Below are 18,238 nucleotides of genomic sequence, written 5' to 3' on the forward strand. Positions count from 1 at the left end.
TTTAGGCAGCTCCTCACATAGCATGCCATCTTTGGTGGATTGCATTCTAAGGCACCTATCTCTTCCCCATTCATTATATACAAGCTTTGTAGATTGCATTGTTGTTCCTGTGACTTTTCTAGGTGCGTAAGTCCCTTTTGGATGCAGGCAGAAAAGCTTAAAATGTAAAGATTAGATCTTGCACTGAAAAGAGGGAAACAGTCCTGTTGAAAAGCACCTTAATCTGCATGTAGCACCATTGATTTCAATGCAGCTTCTTCTGGAGTATTGTACTCATTGATGGAAGTAAGCATTTCAGACTCTAGCCCTAAAAGATTGTATTTTTTCCACTTCTACAGTAAGTGGGAACAGAACATGGTCTAGTATGTAACTGTGAAACTCACTAATCTTTCTGAAGAGTCAAGTCCTGGCTACTGTTTCCCTGTAAGCCCTTAAGAGATGTGTATTTTGGCTTCATGCCAGCCTGAACAATCCAGAGAACACTTAGGGCTACTGAAGAAGGGAACAGCAGATGGGCTTTGACCCAGATCCACAAAAGTATTTAGGCTCCTAACTTCCATTATTTCATTGTTTGTTCTTTCCTTCCCTGGTTTCTTTTAATAATGCTTTTTGATCTAACTCTGAGCTCAGGCAGGGTAATATCACACATGTACACCGAGGGATACATTTATAAAAAAAAATATTTCTACTTCTCCACATGGTGTTCCAAAAGGCGTCAGTTCTCCTCCTTAGCTGACACTTGGGCCTGGTCTACACTACGAGTTTAGTTCGAATTTAGCAGCGTTAAATCGAATTAACCCTGCACCCGTCCACACAACGAAGCCATTTACTTCGACATAAAGTGCTCTTAAAATCGATTTCTGTACTCCTCCCCGATGAGGGGAGTAGCACCGAAATCGACATTGCCATTTCGAATTAGGGTTAGTGTGGCCGCAATTCGATGCTATTGGCCTCCGGGAGCTATCCCACAGTGCACCATTGTGACCGCTCTGGACAGCAATCTGAACTCAGATGCACTGGCCAGGTAGACAGGAAAAGCCCCGCGAACTTTTGAATTTCATTTCCTGTTTGCCCAGCATGGAGAGCACAGGTGACCACTCAGAGCTCATCAGCACAGGTAACCATGCAGTCCGAGAATCGAAAAACAGCACCAGCATGGACCGTACGGGTGGTACTGGATCTGATCGCTATATGGGGAGAGGATTCCGTGCTAGCAGAACTACGTTCCAAAAGACGAAATGCCAAAACATTTGAAAAAATCTCCAAGGGCATGATGGAGAGAGGCCACAATAGGGACTCACTACAGTGCCGCGTGAAAGTTAAGGAGATCAGACAAGCGTACCAGAAAACCAAAGAAGCAAATGGAAGGTCTGGGTCAGAGCCGCAGACATGCCGCTTCTACGCTGAGCTGCAGGCAATTCTAGGGGGGGCTGCCACCACTACCCCACCCCTGACTGTGGATTCCGAGGAGGGGGTAATCTCAGCCATGCCTGAGGATTCTGTGGACTGGGAAGATGAGGAGGAGGATGAGCTTGTGGAGAGCACACAGCACACCATTCTCCCCAACAGCCAGGATCTTTTTCTCAGCCTGACTGAAGTACCCTCCCAAGGTGTTATCCCAGACAATGAGGCCATGGAAGGGACCTCTGGTGAGTGTACCTTTGTAAATATAAAACATGGTTTAAAAGCAAGTGTTTTTTAATGATTAATTTGCCCTGAGGACTTGGGATGCATTCGTAGCCAGTACAGCTACTGGAAAAGTCTGTGAACGTGTCTGGGGATGGAGCAGAAATCCTCCAGGGACATCTCCGTGAAGCTCTCCTGGAGGTACTCCAAAAGCCTTTGCAGAAGGTTTCTGGGCAGTGCCGCCGTATTCCGTCCTCCATGGTAGGATACTTGACCACGCCATGCTAGTAGCAAGTAATCTAGTATCATTGCATGACAAAGCCTGGCAGCATATGGTCCCAGTGTTTGCTGGCATTCAAGCAACATCTGTTCTTTATCTCGCTGTGTTATCTTCAGGAGAGTGATATCGTTCATGGTAACCTGGTTGAAATACGGGAATTTAATGAAGGAGACAGAGGTGGCCGTTCCTACTGGGCTGTTTGCCTGTGGCTGAAAAGAAATCCTTCCCTGCAGTTAGCCAAGCGGGGTGTGTGGGTGTGTGGGTGGCATTGGCGCTGAGTTTTTCGCGTTTGGCTAGCAGGGATGTTCCCTGATACCAGCCACGTGGTGGAGGGGAGGGGTAAAGCGATCATCCCAGAGAATTGGATGGGTGGTGGTGGGGTTTAGTTTGGTTTCTGCTGCTGCACGTTAACAGGAAAACCGCAGCACTCAATGGGCTTTGCTTGATATGGGAAAGGAGGGCGCTGCTTTTATGAAGGTTGCAGAAGCCGAAAGACAATGGCTTACCATGGCTGCATGCAAGCCGAATTCTGTTGCCCCGCCCTGCATCTGTGATCTCTAACACCAAAGCCGCAGGCACTCCATATAAGATGCAAAATGCGACCTTGTTCCGAAATCACATGTGCTATGTAATGTGAATAGTGTTGTTCACCGTGAAAGAGTATAAGCATTGTTCTGTAAAATGTATCTTTTTAAATACTTCTCTCCCTTTTTTTCCTCCCTCCCGCAGCTGCAAATTTTTCAAGCCTTCCTCCTCCGTCCTGAAGGCTATCTCAGATAAGGCGGCGAAAAAAACGCACGCGAGACAGGTTTTCTGAAATCATGCAATCGACCCGCGATGAAAGAGCTTATCTGAATGAGTGAAAGGACACGGTAACAATGTATAGGAAAGATGCCAGTGAACGTGAGGCCATGATGGACACTCGAGATGAGAGGTGGCAGGCTGCAACGCTGGGGCTGCTGCGTAATCAAACGGACATGCTCCGGCGTCTGGTGGAGCTTCAGGAATGGCAGCAGGATCACAGAGTGCTGCTGCAGCCCCTGTATAACCGCCCTCCCCCCTCACCATATTCCATAGCCTCCTCACCCAGACGTGTAAGAACACGGGGGGGCGGGGGAGGCTCCATGCACCCGCCCACTCCACCCCAGTGGACAGCCCAAGCAAAAGGCTGTCATTATTTTGAACTTTTGAAGTGGCCTTTTCCTTCCCTCCTATCCTCCCAAACCCCACCCGGTCTACCTTGTCAGTTCTCTCGCTATGTTTATAATCAATTTAATAAAGAACACATGATTTTTAAATGATAGTGGCTTTATTTCCTTTGAAAGCAAGCTGTGATTGAAGGGGGGAGGGTGATTTGCTTACAGGGAATGAATCAATCAAGGGGGTGGGTTTTCATCAAGGAGAAACAAACAGAACTTTCACACGGTAGCCTGGCCAATCATGAAACTGGTTTTCAAAGCTTCTCTGATGCGCAGTGCTTCCTGGTGTGCTCTTCTAATCGCCCTGGTGTCTGGCTGCGCGTAATCAGCGGCCAGGCGATTTGCCTCAGCCTCCCACACCACCATAAAGGTCTCCCCCTTACTTTCACAGAGATTGTGGAGCACACAGCAAGCAGCAATAACAATGGGAATATTGGTTTGGCTGAGGTCTGAGCGAGTCAGTAATGTGCACCACCAACCTTTTAAACACCCAAATGCACATTCTACCACCATTCTGCACTTGCTCAGCCTGTAGTTGAACAGCTCCTGACTACTGTCCAGGCTGCCTGTGTATGGCTTCATGAGCCATGGCATTAAGGGGTAGGCTGGGTCCCCAAGGATAACTATAGGCATTTCAACATCCCCAACTGTTATTTTCTGGTCTGGGAAGTAAATCCCTTGCTGCAGCCGTTTAAACAGATGAGTGTTCCTGAAGACGCGAACGTCATGAACCCTTCCCGGCCATCCCACGTTGATGTTGATGAAACGTCCCTTGTGATCCACCAGTGCTTGCAACAGCATTGAAAAGTACCCCTTGCGGTTTATGTACTGGCTGCCCTGGTGCTCTGGTGCCAAGATAGGGATATGGGTTCCATCTATCGCCCCACCACAGTTAGGGAATCCCATTGCAGCAAAGTCATCCACTATGACCTGTACATTTCCCAGAGTCACTACCTTTTGTAGCAGCAGCTCAGTGATTGCTTTGGCTACTTGCATCACAGCAGCCCCCACAGTAGATTTGCCCACTCCAAATTGATTCCCGACTGACCGGTAGCTGTCTGGCGTTGCAAGCTTCCACAGGGCTATCGCCACTCACTTCTCAACTGTGAGGGCCGTTCTCATCTTGGTATTCTGGCGCTTCAGGGCAGAGGAAAGCAAGTCACAAAGTTCCATGAAAGTGCCCTTACGCATGCGAAAGTTTCGCAGCCACTGGGAATCGTCCCACACCTGCAACACTATGCAGTCCCACCAGTCTGTGCTTGTTTCCCGGGCCCAGAATCGGCGTTCCACAGCTAAAACCTGCCCCATTAACAGCATGATCTCCAAAGCGCCGGGGCCCATGGTTTGAGAGAATTCTGTTTCCATATCCTCATCACTCTCGTCGCCGCGCTGCCGTAGCCACTGTCTCCTCGCCTGGTTTTGCAGGTTCTGGTTCAGCATAAACTGAACGATAATGCGCGAGGTGTTTACAATGTTCATGACTGCTGTCTTGAGCTGAACGGGCTCCGTGCTTGCCGTGGTATGGCGTCTGCACAGTTCACCCAGGAAAAAAGGTGCAAAACAGTTGTCTGCCATTGCTTTCCCGGAGGGAGGGGGAGGATGTACCCAGAACCACCCACGACAATGTTTTTGGCCCCATCAGGCATTGGGATCTCAACCCAGAATTCCAATGGGTGGAGGAGACTGCGGGAACTATGGGATAGCTACCCACAGTGCAATGCTCCAGAAGCTGATGCTAGCCTCGGTACATGGACACACACCGCCGAATTAATGTGCTTAGTGTGGCCGCATACACTCGACTTTATACAATCGGTTGCCAAAAATCGAATTCTGTAAATTCGGAGTGATCCCATAGTGTAGACATACCCTTATACTCCACTCTAGTCAGCCAGGAAATGTGATTGTTAGGGGCAGAACACAGCTCTTGGTGCCTGAGAGGCAGGCTGACTCCATCCTCTGTGGCCAGAGGCAAGTCTGGGCTGCTGTGTAACTACTGTGTACAGTGGTGCTGGAACAGTCTTAATGGTCGGGGTGCTGAAGGCAGAAATGATGTACCTGGGTTGTTGTCACTACTTCAAGCCAGGGGGTGCAGCAGCTATGCCTGTGTAGCTGCCAGTAAGGTAGGGAGCCCCAGCTCACAACTCAGGCAGACCTTTATGTTAGTACATGGAAGATTCTCCAAACTTGAATGCTTTCCTAAAAGATCTGCTCTGTCTAGTTCAACCACAGCTATTGGACTTGAAGCAGGAATTAATTCAAGGATGGCCTGTGTTATGGAGGAGATCAGACTACATGATCCTAATGGTCCCTTCTGTCCCTAAAAATCTATGAATCCATAAAATGTCTGATTTTCCAAAAGCTACTTACCCAGCAGTGTTTGTTTTCTGTTTTTCTCTTTTCTTCCTGCTGTCACTTCCCTATGACTTGAGGAAAATCACCATTCCATGGGAGACAATTTACTGTCATTTTAGACACAAAGCAATTTCCCTTGGGGTGGAAGGAAACTTCTTTTCCCTCTAAAACATGTCCAGTAAAGGAAAACATTCTCTGGTGTTTATGCTTATCTTCCTGTGATGGAGTGTCCACCCCAAACAAAGCCTGAAGGGGTTAAGGTGGGTAGTTGGGCCAATTAACTGCCTGGGCTGCACCTGGAGCAGGATCCAGGGAGCAGGGATTAATTAAGCAAGGCTCAGCTGGGTGGGAACACAAAGGGACTGTATAAAGCCCAGGATGTGAGAGCAGAAAGGGGTTCAGGGAAATAGTCTGCAGTCACCCCCTGGGCAAACATGGGTATGTTTGGGACTCTGGTGTGTAGTCTACAGTCCCTCCCTGCAAGGAGGGAGTTTAGGCTGGCAAACCCAGAGAGGGGAGCCAGAAAAGTAGAAAAGGCTCAGGGGAAAAGCAGCCAGGTATGGGATAGTGCAGACCCTGATTAGAGGGTCCCCGAGCTGGAACCTGGAGTAGAGGGTGGGTCTGGTTTTCCTCCAACCAGCCACTGGGGAAGTGGCATGGGCCAGGCAGTGGAGAGCAGACTGCCTGGGACAGTTTGCCCTGAAAGACTTTGATACCCTGGAAGGGGAGAACCATAGTGACCAGGCTGGAGGGCTAAGTCATACAGAGGAAGCTGGAGCTAAAGGGGCTGCAGGCTGAGAGAAGATGATAGATGAAGAGACTGCCAGAGGAGGGTGCAGCCCCTTGAAGGAGTTAAGTCCCAGAGTGGCCAGGAAGAGGGGTCTGTAGTGGTGAGTGCTCCTGTGACACTCCCCTTTTTTGTATTGTTAGGCCTGGTCTACACTAACCCCCCCACTTCGGACTAAGGTACGCAAATTCAGCTACGTTAATAACGTAGCTGAATTCGAAGTACCTTAGTCCGAAGTTACCGCGGTCCAGACGCGGCAGGAAGGCTCCCCCGTCGATGCTGCGTACTCCGCTCGCCGAGCTGGAGTACCAGCGTCGAAGGCGAGCACTTCCGGGATCGATCCGGGGCACTTCCGGGATCGATCCGGGATCGATTTATCGCGTCTTAACCAGACGCGATAAATCGAACTCAGAAAACCGATTGCTTACATCCGGACCCGGATGTAAGTGAAGACGTACCCTTAGTGTAAGCTTTGTGAAAGTTATCTTGATGTCACCCATTATGGCTTTCATAGCTTATTAGGCATCTGTGAGCTAAGAGCATGAATTCACTCAGAGTCACAATCATGTCTGATGATAGAAGACTAATTTCTGCTCTTCTCTTACACAGTGTAAATACAGAGTAAATCCCTCATTGTCAATAGAGTTGCTCTTAGTTTCTTTAATGGAAAAACCAGAACCGAATATAGCCCACTGTAGTCTGCAAAACACCATTCAGGTGTACTTTTAGAATCATAGAATATCAGGGTTGGAAGGGACCTCAGGAGGTCATCTAGTCAAACCCCCAGCTCAAAGCAGGACCAATCCCCAGACAGATTTTTACCCCAGTTCCCTAAGTGGCCCCCTCAAGGATTGAACTCACAACCCTGGGTTTAGCAGGCCAATGCTCAAACCACTGAACTATCCCTCCCCCCCCAAGGGTTTTTTTTTTTTTTCCCCTCTCTCTCTCTCTCTCTCTCTTTACTCTTCGGGGATTATTTTCCACAGTTTGATTTCCAATTTATTCTATTTTTCTACAAAAGAAGAGAAAATAAATACACATTTGACAGGAATTTTAGGACTCAGTACACAGTAGCTTTTAGAATGTCAAAGTGAACCCACAATGACATTCTAATTATAGCTCTGATTATAATCCCCCCCTTTTTTTTTTATCATGCCAACATTAACTGTCCCACCTGCCATTGATGAAATTGGAAGTTTTTCCTGTTCACGTTCATAGATTCCAAAGCCAGAAGGGACCACTGCAATCCTCTAGTTTGACGTCCTGTATAACACCGGCAATAGAACACCCCCAAAATAATTCTTAGAGCATCTCCTTAAAAAAAAAAAATCTTGATTTTTAAAAACTGCCAGTGATGGAGAATCCATCACGACGCTTGGTAAATTGTTCCAATAGTTGAGTGGTTGGTGTGCTCTTTAAAGTGTCCATATTCCAAAATGCTTCTCTGGTCTGATGGCTTTTGTTCAGAAATGTTCTTGTGTCCCTTTTAAAAAAAAAATATCTTGAAGATAATCTGGTTTCTCTTTTTATGGCTAATTTCATCACTGGCCATATGGTTCCCTCTTCTATCAAAACCCATAGAGAGGAACAAAATAATCCATATGCTATATCAAATTTGGAGTGTAGCCACATGACACTTAGTCATGCTGTAGTGGGACCAGTGGGCAAGCAGAGTGGCTTGGTGATGAGACCACAATGAATGGAGGCCAGGTTCGAAGCCCTCGTGAAACTGGGTATCCAATACTCTTTCTAGGATCTCTACAGCATAAGCCACATTCAATTATCCTCCTTTTTCTTCTTCAAAGAAATTCCATATGAAAACATACTGCCTAGACCATCTGTCCCCTACCTGTGTCCCACCATCCCAGATACTCATTATTTATTTCCTGGGGATAAATCATCTGTGTAAACCTTCTATGGAAAGGAAAGTGATGGTTGGATATATAAAATGTTCTCATCCTCTATCCTCTGTAAAGAGAATGTAAAAGTACATAAGATGTCACCATAACTTACAATGTTGATGGAAAAGGTATTGTGACAGACCCAGACCAGTTGGGTGCAGGAGTCTGGTAGAAGGAGAAAACACTGGCCACTGGATGAATAGTTTTCTGTTTCCTGAGTGACCAGGGGCCAGAATAGTCAGGAAGGTACTAGAAGCAATTAAGTCAAGCAGACTCCATAAGACACCTGGAACCAGTTAAGAACTGATTAGAAGCAATCAAGGGAAACAGGCTAATCAGATCACCTGAAGCCCATGTAGAACTGGCTGGGACTAGTTTAAAAGGAAGCCCCTTCAGAGAGGCTGGCTGATAGGAGCTGGGAGTAGGAAGGTATGTTGTGGGCCGACTGGAAGAACGAAGGTGTGCAGTAAAAGAGCCAGGAGAACAAGCATGGTTGGGTACCAAGGAGGCTGCTAGGAGGGGCCATTTGAGGAAGTAGCCCAGGGAAGGGCTATAGAGCCAGTAGTATAGGAAAACTACCTGTTGCCACTGCCAATTAGGGTCACTGGCCTGGAACCCAGAGAAGAGGGTGGGCCTGGGTTCCCCCAACCCCCCACATTTCTATTCAAATGTGCCCTAAGAAGGAAGACGGACTAAAGAGCGTTCTTACACCGAACCCGTTGACTGGCCGATGATGGTGGCGGCTCAGTAAGCTGTAACCCTTCTCTCTAGGAGGGGAGAGAGGCTACATTGAGGGTCACAGAAAACCTCCTAGGCAAACCTTAACCACCTAGAAGCGCAGGATACCTCTTCTTTCCCCCCCCTCCCTCCTGAAGCAAAGCCAGTGCTCTGCCACAGTATGAAAAGGTGACAGACTAAATTAGTCCAAACTAAAAGGCCTACTAATATAACTCCAAAGACCATGTTAACATCATGCTTGATAAAGAAGAAAATGTGGGTCTAGAAACTAATGAACCACAATTGGTGTCAAATATTAAGCCTAATTGGTGGAAAAAATGAGGGGATGGGCTACTTCCCCCCCCCCCCCCATCACTGCCGCCTTGGGTCCTTAAAGAACTCCCCCCTCCCCCCACTCAAGTCTTAAAAATAGGCTACTGGAGCAAGCTTCACCATCATGGCTGCCACCCCCACAGTCTCCTAGACCTTCTTTGCCCTAATCATGAGAGATTGCTCTATTTAGACTGGGCCAGAGAGAGGGTTCTGGATCACTACCCTTAACAGTTCCAGCTGAATCCCAAACACCACATGAGATTAAACAGGATCAGACTTTAACAACAATGGCTCCAGCCCATCTCAACTAACTTCTTCTCTCTTCCTCAGAAGAACAGTTACTACCATCTTTAACATCACTTAAGAGACTGTCAAGCAAGGGAGCTTTCTCTTCTACAACTCTCTCCAGCTAAGGGGAACAAAATATGCTGTTAAAATGAAAACTGTACTTAATGCTTCAAATACTTTAACTGTTTTTTCCTTTTTCTGTATCTTTTAGTAAAAGTTTAAAAGACTTTTAATGCTGTGTCAGCCATAGTACTAAGCAGGCTGAAGTCATTGTATACTGAACCCCAGACCTTGTTGAACACTGTTTAATGTTGGACAGTGGCTGAGTTATGTTAACAATTTTTGGCCTATTTATTCCATCTAAATTAATATAAGAGACTTGGCTACATACTTCAGCCTAAGTACAAGATCTAGGAAGAGAAATATTTGCAAAATTTACATAATTAGCTGCTTTTTGAGTCTGGGTCAATATATAACATACTTTATGGGAGACCTGAAATTGATAAATCCTTCAGAGAAATGCTGTTTCCTTGCCTTATTCTCCCTCCATCTTAAATATGATTTTTAATAGCTTTGTTTTGTCATACAGCAGAATTTTTAACTTCAGCTGCAGATCTACTGAGATGTATAAGGAGTGGAATATCGCATACTTTAGTGGCTACACTGAATGGGGGAAAGTCTCTCTATCAAATGGATTAAAAATGATCTTAATCTTTGAATGCCATAGTCAGTGAAAGGTGATATTTCTGTATCTTCTCCAGTGGTTCATTTATCAGAAGTACTGTAGATGGTTTATAATAGAAAATCCTGGTGTCTGTTAAAACTTTATAGAAAGCAGATAGATAGATTTGTAATTCCTCGAGGCTGCTTTCCTTCTCTCTCATGTGGAAGAGTAATGATTGCATTAATGCAGTACTTCTGAATTCTCTTCCTTCTAAAGCATTCTGGGGAAAAATGTATTCCAACTGTGAGACTGCATTTCAAAACAGCAATTAAATGCTCACTCCCTCTTGTCCTTGCTAATGTTTTTAACAAGCAGCTCCAGCAGTCACAATAAGAGTGCTTCCCTTTTGCAGTTTACACTTTATCCTTGAAATAGATGTTTTCAACAAACAGTATGAGCTTGCATCCTCACTGTTTTGCACTTTATATATTTATTTCCATCTGTGCAAGGTGGTGTAAACCACTGGCCAATCACCACCTTGACCTTATTTGTACGAGTTTCCTCAACACACACACACACACACACACACACACACACGCTCCATATTGTGTTTGACCTGTTCACACTGGCCTCTTTAAAATTTACTACCATTATGAGGAAGCGGAGAAAGGGATAAAGGGAATTTGAACATAGATATGTCAGGGCAGATCTTCACTACCCTCCGGATCGGCGGGTAGGGATCTATCTATCAGGGATCAATTTATCGCGTCTCATCTAGACGTGGATAAATCGATCCCCGAACGCGCTCCCCGTCGACTCCAGAACTCCAGATCGCAAGAGGCGGAAGCGGAGTCGACGGGAGAGCGACAGCGGTCGACTCGCCGCCGTCCTCACGGCCAGGTAAGTCGACCTAAGTTACGCCGACTTCAGCTATGCTATTTGCGTAGCTGAAGTCAGTGTATCTTAGGTCGACCCTCCCCCTCCTCAGTGTAGACCGGGGCTCAGTCTCTAGGAATAGAGCAAGAGTCAGGCTAACAAAGTCAGGCTGACACTGACTCTAATAACGCGAGACTTGAAGGCAAGGCCTAGGTGGCTGGAAAGCGAGTGGAAACAGACTGTAAGAGATACTGTTTTGACCTTGTTAGATAAGAATGGAATGTAGACTGTGGCAGAAATTAATGAGAAAAGTGAGATATCAGGAAGAAATATGTATAACAAAATGCAGCTGTTGCTCATTATTGCATGTCACAAAAGGTATAAAAGCTTGCCCTAATTGTTTATTTAGCGGAGCCCTGCCCTTGTGCACTCTCCCATGCATATTGCAATTGCTCGAAATAAAGCTGCCTCTGGCTTGTTGCTTCAAACTCCGGGTGAGGACATTGTTTTCCTTCCACAATTGCTACAACCAGTATACTCCAGTGGTGGAAGAAACTATGGGAACAGATTGCTAGTGTTGGTACCTTGTGCTCCATTGGAGCTTCATTTTTGTTACAATTATGAGAAGCTTTTTAAGAAAAAAGGCTAAAATTGACAGTCTTTGTCTGCCATTAGATTGTCAGCTCCTTGAGGATGGAGCTGTTTTCTTCTCCGTTTGGAAAGCTCCAAGCATGTTATTTCCACGGGCACCCATAATCTTAACAGTATCTCAGCATTCAATTCAGATTATTTTACAGAGGTGATTTCAATTTTTAAATTCACTCTTCTGCATAAATTCACAACTTGTTGTCCCTGTTCCCCAAAATTAAACATGATCTGAACCAGTTTTGTACTGTCCATCTGAAAACAGAATGTGAAATGACAAATCATTAACAATAAATTTTAATTCCTTCAGTTTTCTATGCTGCAGGCTGTTTTTCAAGATGGACTAAGGTAACCTCAAAACAGTCTAGCAATGTTGAATCATGTATTAAATACTTACTTTGCTTTGCATAGTCCTCTAATGGGGTTGTTCAAATGATAGTTACGGGTTAGTTGTTAGAATGTGAGAATTATGTATTAAGTGCACAAAATTAAAAGATCAAAATTATAGCATCTCTGTTGGTTTTCCCTGGCCTCTCACTCTTAACCTGTCTCCAAGTTGTCACTGATAGCGGTACATGTAAAGCTTCTCTGTGATAGCTTCTCACACTCCCCATTTCAACCTGCCTGTTTAATGCAAACTTTACTTTTTCATTGTGCCTAGATTGCAAGTATGAAGTGGAGAAGGTTTAAAGCCACTTTGCCAGACACTAAGCACCTCAACTTTGCATTGCACTTTTCCCTTGAATATTCTTTCCCAAATGCTATGATACTTCCACAAGTTACTGTGCTAGTTAGCAGTTTCTCTTGAGTTTGGAACAGTCTGGAGGGCACTTGGAATATTTCTTTGAAACTGATATGCCTAAACACTGTTTCCCTTTGCTTTTTCCCCCCCAGTTGTGCTTCAAAGCTTTTGTGTTCCTTATGGAGCCACCTTCCCTAAAGTTTAAATATGCCATCAAGCAGACATCCTATCCATATGCTTGCTTCCAGTTCCAATGTGCTGCACACGGTTTCTTCTCTTCAAACATGCATAAACCCCGTTAATATTTGTACGATCAGCAACAAATCCCTTAAAATAGCCAAATTTCTTTGTCTTTGCCTTCTCCAGCAGAGTTTTAGCTCACTTCTGCACACTCTTCTTTCTTTATTTTTCAAATCCCGATCATAACAGAGCCTGTCACTTTACCTTTCTGTATCTTGGTACAGTTCCATGTAAAATTGAAATAATAAACAGACATTCACTTTTGTAGAAGTGAGTATTAAAACTTGTTCAATATTTAACTCCTTGGAGAATAAGAAAGTCAGCATTAACTAAAATATTATGCTGCCTAACCTGCAGTAGATCCATATAATAAGAAATGTAATGTGGTTCTGTGAACTTAGAACATAAGAACATAACATAAGAACGGCCGTACCGGGTCAGATCAAAGGTCCATTTAGCCCAATATCCTGTCTACCGACAGTGGCCAATGCCAGGTGCCCCAAAGGGAGTGGACCTAACGGGCAATGATCAAGTGATCTCTCTCCTGCCATCCATCTCCATCCTCTGACAAACAGAGGCTAGGGACACCATTCCTTACCCATCCTGGCTAATAGCCATTAATGGACTTAACCACCATGAATTTATCCAGTTCTCTTTTAAACGCTGTTATAGTCCTAGCCTTCACAACCTCCTCAGGTAAGGAGTTCCGCAAGTTGACTGTGTGCTGCGTGAAGAAGAACTTCCTTGTATTTGTTTTAAACCTGCTGCCTATTAATTTCATTTGGTGACCCCTAGTTCTTGTATTATGGGAATAAGTAAATAACTTTTCCTTATCCACTTTCTCCACATCACTCATGATTTTATATACCTCTATCATATCCCCCCTTAGTCTCCTCTTTTCCAGCTGAAGAGTCCTAGCCTCTTTAATCTCTCCTCATATGGGACCCGTTCCAAACCCCTAATCATTTTAGTTGCCCTTTTCTGAACCTTTTCTAGTGCCAGTATATCTTTTTTTGAGATGAGACCACATCTGTACGCAGTATTCGAGATGTGGGCGTACCATCGATTTATATAGGACAATAAGATATTCTCCATCTTATTCTCTATCCCCTTTTTAATGATTCCTAACACCCTGTTTGCTTTTTTCAACTTCCATTTGAAAGTGATGAAATTAGAGGTCTGGAAAAAGTTCAAGTTTCGAAAGCCAATCAGGAAGCAAAGGCTTGTATATGCTATGTGATTTGGGCCATCCCTATTAAATAATAGTTTTCACTCTACTCAATTACTGCCAGTCAGGATGTGGTCTTAACTGGCTTTTTGAGCTTACTGTTGCCTGCTGAGGATTTTTTATGAGGTAGAAACAGGTTGGAAACTAATGACAATATTTCTGAATGCAGTACAGTTATAACCATGTCAGTCCCAGGATATTAGAGACACAAGGTGGATGAGGTAATATCTTTTATTGGACCAACTTCTGTTGGTGAGAGAGTCAAGCTTTCAAGCCACATAGAGTTCTTCAGGTCTGGGAAAGATTCTCCCAGCATTTCAGCAAAATGCAAGTGGGAGGAGATTGATTGATTTAGCATAAGGATTCTGTTCCAGTTTGCATTTTGCTGTTATACTGGGAGAATCTTTCCTGGGCCTGAGGTAGTGCTCTGTCTGGCTTGAAAGCTTGTCTCTCTCACCAACAGAAGTTGGTCCAATAAAAGCTATTGCCTCACCCAACTTCTCTCTGAAAACATTGTTTTTTCTCAAATGCCAAAATTAGTTTACTACAGTTATTTTTATGTAAATAAAGAATAAAGACTATTTCAGAAAAAGATTTCAAACAAACCTGTACTGTGATATTTTTGTTTTGTTAGGACAGTGAAGGAAAAGAAATCTGTTATTGTTTAAGAAATCTGACAGCTTGCAACTTCTAATCACAATCTTCTCAAATCTGGAATGTTGCAGTCTAACAGCTATTTATAATGCTGTTATGAATGACAGGTTGCAAGATCAAGTCAATTATTTTCATCTGAGAAGCTTAAACGAGCAATATCTGTGGTAAAGAACAGGCTTGGCTATCTAATTTTTGTCTCACTTCAATAGCCGTTTCTCAAATACATATAGTAAATATTTGTGAACATCATTTCACTATTTAGCTGAAATGGGCAGCATTATTGCATAGCTTTCCCTGATTTACATATTTTTTTATTCCTAGTCATTTATTTTCCTAAGTTTGGGGTTCTCCTCTTTAGTCATAAGTTGTGATCTCTTCAGGGTCTTTCCTCCCAGCTGAAGGAAGATCTAGGTAGCAGTTACTTATGCCCTTGCCATGTCAAGATAATACTACTACTCTTCTGGAGACAATACCTACAAAACACACTGGCAACTTCAGCTAATGAAGTATGTAGCTACACATTTACTCAATGAAACATTCTCAGTGGCAGCCTATGATAACTGAGCTCCATAGTTGTGTTGGCTTCTAATTTATTTCCAGGTTCAGCTACTGGGCATGACTCTCTGCTCACAGTTACTCCAACTTTAATTGGTCTGACAGGAGAATGGGGTCAAAGATGGCTTCATAAATGAAGCCTTATGTGGCTTTGGTCTTGGCTGGTATCTCATTCTATCCTGACAGTTTTGACACTAAGCTAACAGCCTGTGGATTTAACTGTCTGAGAGCTGAAGGCAGGGCATCTTCAGTGAAGGGCCTTATATTTGGAAATCATTCCCAGCATTGGTCTGAAAGCCTGGGTTTGACCTCTTAAGGCATAGTGTGACTCCTTTTGGAGATAATTTAGAGGGGCTTTACTGAAGTTTTTTGTCATCCTTTTTGGAAGGATTGTATCAAGTTCATTAAACTGACTTTGAGTCAACTTGCTAAATGGGTTTTTTCTAGATTGTGATTCTAAAATGCACTCAGAATGCTTTCTAAGTGTATGTACAAAATTTAACTTACTGAAGTCAATGGGAGTTTTGACTAAATCAAGACTTAATTAAGGACTTGGCCTTCAGGGTGAAAGAGAGCTCTGAATATATGGGCTTTCCTCAGTTTATACAGGACTTATACAGGATTGGCTTCTATCACCCTCTTCTCACTTGCCACATGTGTAACTTCTGCATTAACAGCCATGGACACTTGGATTATTGTTGTGGTTGAGGTCTGCTACAGTCTATTCCTGACTCTGCCACTGAATTACCTGGTCTTGGGCAAATTTACAGAAATGGCCTCGATAGTGGGACCCACTCAAGTAGGTGTCCAACTTAATAACTTGCACCTGATTTTTTTTTGATGAGTTGAGCCCCCACAACTTCCAGCCCCCTGCTCTTTTTACAAAAAGAGAAATCCTGTGCTCTTTCACAACTGCTGAAGGCCAGAAACATAGGTGGTAATGGCTGCTGTGTGTGGCAGGGGGACACAGCTGCAGCAAGTTAATATGAGGGTTGGCTAGTAGAAACCAGACATGTGGCATGGGGTTCTGCTAACTAGATAGATCTTTTGGCCGTAGGTGGTGGTGGTATAATAATAATACTTTGCTCCACTGTGTAAAAACAAATCCACAAGAATATTCATCAAGTTTTGGAAACCATCTGAGCTCTGTGAGAAAAAAGTGTTATTGAGATGCAATGTGATATATGAGTACAATCAAGACTAAAGAGCAGCTGTCACCCCTACCCTGCAACCTTGAGTACCTTACAATTCCTTACTAAAGTAACTCCCACCTGGGCTGCTCACAAATAGCCTTCCAGCATGCAAGTCACACCCTGAGTGTGTAACTGCAGCCACATTTGGTTAGACTGCAGGGTGACACCCCCCACCCCAATATACACCCAGTCTTAGATTTTTTTTTTCTCCCCAGAAATGTATGTCCTGTTCTGGCCAGCTCTTCCCTGGACAATACAAGTTATAGTAAGACTTTTATTCCTTTGAGAATAATATGCACACAACTTGTGACCACCAAATGGACTTTCCCAGATACTTCAATTTAAACTCATTGGGTTAGATAAGACAATAAAATAAACTTTTCTAAACTAAAGTTCTCTTTGACTTTTATGCCTCATTACTTGTACTCACTTCAAATGTTTGTAAGGAAAAATAAAGATAAAATGTTTGCTAATCAACAAACTATATCAGATTCAAGCAGAGTTTCTCACCACCTGCCTTCAGCAGTCTTACTGACCAAACCCTATAGGGCAGGTCAGGACTCCCCTCGGAGTCCAACAAATGCTTCCTTTGCTTCAGGGGCAGTAAAAACAAAGGGCAGAGAGAGGGGGGGGGGTGCCTTGAGGTGTTTATACCTTATTTTATTTATTTATTTATTTATTTATTTATTTATTGCTTCAATCCCTTGCTTGAAAAACACTTCCGGCTAGGAACTAGTAGACAATCTATGTGGAAGGATGTTCCCTGCTGTTTTTTTTTCACCTGTATGAACTTCCTTTCTTTTCTTCCTGCATGTTGACTCTGTTTGCTTAATTTGTGTTTAAGCAGTAGAGCACACCATTCCATTGTTTACGACATACCTGTTTTGCCAAATTCTGTTTGGGCAGGGCTGTAGGTAGTCATGTTTTTATAACACCATACAGGGAGATCTTGTAACTTTATATACTATGTTGGGGGCACACATTGTATCAGGAGAATACTTGCCAGCAAATTGACTTTTTTTCAAATATTACAAGGCATACTCTGTACTAAGATGATTATAGTAGTGTCTAAGGTGTGAATACAGGTGTACATTGTGTCATGGCATAAGTGAGATGAAATCAATGGGAGGGAGAACTGTAGACACTCAGCACAAGTTCAGGGAAAGTGTAATACACATGTAATTTTACAATAGCCATGTCAAATTAGCCTTTTGGAACCACCAGAGTTACATAAGGGACATACATCTTAATCCTAAACATTAATTTGTGGGATCTGAAAATTGCTTTAAGTGTTTATTTCAAGAGCGAAGACAGGTGAAGAGTTGCAAAACCTAAAATAAATATAGACTTTTTAGTCAAATCATCAAAAACAATAATTTTACAAATAATCCTATGGAAATAGACCAACATACCATATCATAGGGGAAGGAGATGTGACTGAAAGGGTACAGTGGCAAAAATTGATGTGAAGAGAGTGAAATAATTCATCTTTCTGAATTAAACAGTGAATGCAGGCTAAGCTTGAATATGAATGAGTAGTAAGCTGGCAGCTGAAAAATACCAGTAATCTTGTCTTTTAGAAATGATGATCAATCAACTCTTCTGTTGAGAATATACTGATGTGCAAAGTAGGTGTGATATAATTAAAATGTAATTTTGATTTGTGTGATATGACTGTGTCCATTGAGGTTAAAAGCATAAATGTTAGGCTTGTTACTTATCACCAATGAGCTGTTAAATCAGTTAATATTAAAACCACTGTATATCTTTTCCTCAAAGATATGCTAGCACTACAGTGCCTGCAAATGTTTGGCATTGTGCATTTGGGTAAAGGTAATGTCCTTCCCCTTCTCCTAAGAAATTAATAGTTTATTCCTATTAAACATAGTGAAATGCCTTGCACAACACCATACCAGAGGTAAAGCAAGTCTGGTTATTGTTAATCACAGTGCATGTTC

The sequence above is a fragment of the Emys orbicularis genome, chromosome 5 (assembly GCF_028017835.1).
Source record: "Emys orbicularis isolate rEmyOrb1 chromosome 5, rEmyOrb1.hap1, whole genome shotgun sequence".
NCBI classification, from domain to species: Eukaryota; Metazoa; Chordata; order Testudines; family Emydidae; genus Emys; species Emys orbicularis.